General features: G+C 42.5%; 1 protein-coding gene across 1 annotated transcript in view; it reads right to left on the bottom strand.

Annotated features, from left to right (window-relative positions):
- tmx3b (thioredoxin related transmembrane protein 3b) overlaps nt 1-1,166 on the bottom strand; it is a 36,589-nt gene that overhangs the window by 14,248 nt on the left and 21,175 nt on the right. The gene's annotated exons all lie outside the window — the stretch shown is intronic.

The raw sequence follows: 1,166 nt of genomic DNA, 5'->3' as shown, positions 1-1,166 counted from the left end.
TGGGGGGGTATATATATCCCCAGAGCTCCGTCATCTGCCGTCTCCTGCTTCTCCTAATCTTTTCCAGCATAGAAAAAGGACTCAGGTGATTTATCTAAACGATAAGGCTGGAGGAGGAATTCAATTTGTATCTCATTGTACTGCACTATGTCTGAGCAGAGTGTATTGTGGGTAGACGAGGAAAGGGGGGGGGGGGGATTTGCACAAGTCCAGGGAAGCCGGTGACTTCCACTGAATGACTGATTATAGAGGCCTCTACATATATATTATATTCATATTGAGTCATAGCTACATCTAGCACATTTGTCCCGTGGGCGCTAAACAATACTGCCAGCGCTTCTACCAACGACACGATTATGGAGAGTCTGAACCACAGTATGTAATAAATCCAGCGGATGCAGTGATAAAATCATTCTGCGTTAGTGATCTCGCCGACAACAGTGAGTCGGACCGGGAATAAAAGCTCATCAAAAAGTCGGTTTGTAACTTTTGCTCTGAAGGCTGCAGCTGTGCGAGATGTGGTTTGGAAATAGTTGGAAAACGATCCACTTAAATATTTATGGATCCGTTTCCCATGTATGTCCACCCCTCCCCCACCCCCTGCTCCCAGTGACACGTCTTGGCCCGTCCACCGAGCAGGCCGGCCAACCACAGAAATAAGTAACTATGAGTAACTGAGAAACTTGTGTATGCGATATGAGGTTTGCAGCAAGAATGTGCAACAGATATTCTGGTAAATCCCGTCAGACTGTGCAATAATGGAAGATTTTCGCTGTGTAGTTAAATGTTCTCTGTGGAAATGAGTAAGTGCCCTTTTTAGCCGGTCAACAAAATATTTATACTTGTATTTATTGACGTTCTTTGTCATGTCTTATGTTTCTCAAGGGAGGAAAGATGTTTTTTTCAACATTTCAACAGAATTAAAATTCCAGGGAAAGTGGGCGCCACGTTACACAAGGTGGTTTATAATAGACATGAATATTTCACAGTAAAAGTCACATGACCCTTGTCACCAGGAGGCTTTCAAGCTCGCAGAAACACTATAAAATAAAAAGGTGTTTTTTGTTTTGTTTTTTTGTGGAGAGAAATAACGGATGAGCAATGAACGATTGCACAAAAGCAATGCAGTATATGCTGCATTGTTTATGTTTTTGGCCTATTTATCG

Source organism: Seriola lalandi, unplaced genomic scaffold (assembly GCF_002814215.2).
Source record: "Seriola lalandi dorsalis isolate HSWRI2012SDOR001 ecotype SW California unplaced genomic scaffold, Sedor1 jcf7180002054923, whole genome shotgun sequence".
In the NCBI taxonomy this organism is placed as follows: domain Eukaryota; kingdom Metazoa; phylum Chordata; class Actinopteri; order Carangiformes; family Carangidae; genus Seriola; species Seriola lalandi.
Note: the sequence above shows the minus strand (reverse complement) of the source record. Positions and strands in the feature narration are given on the sequence as shown.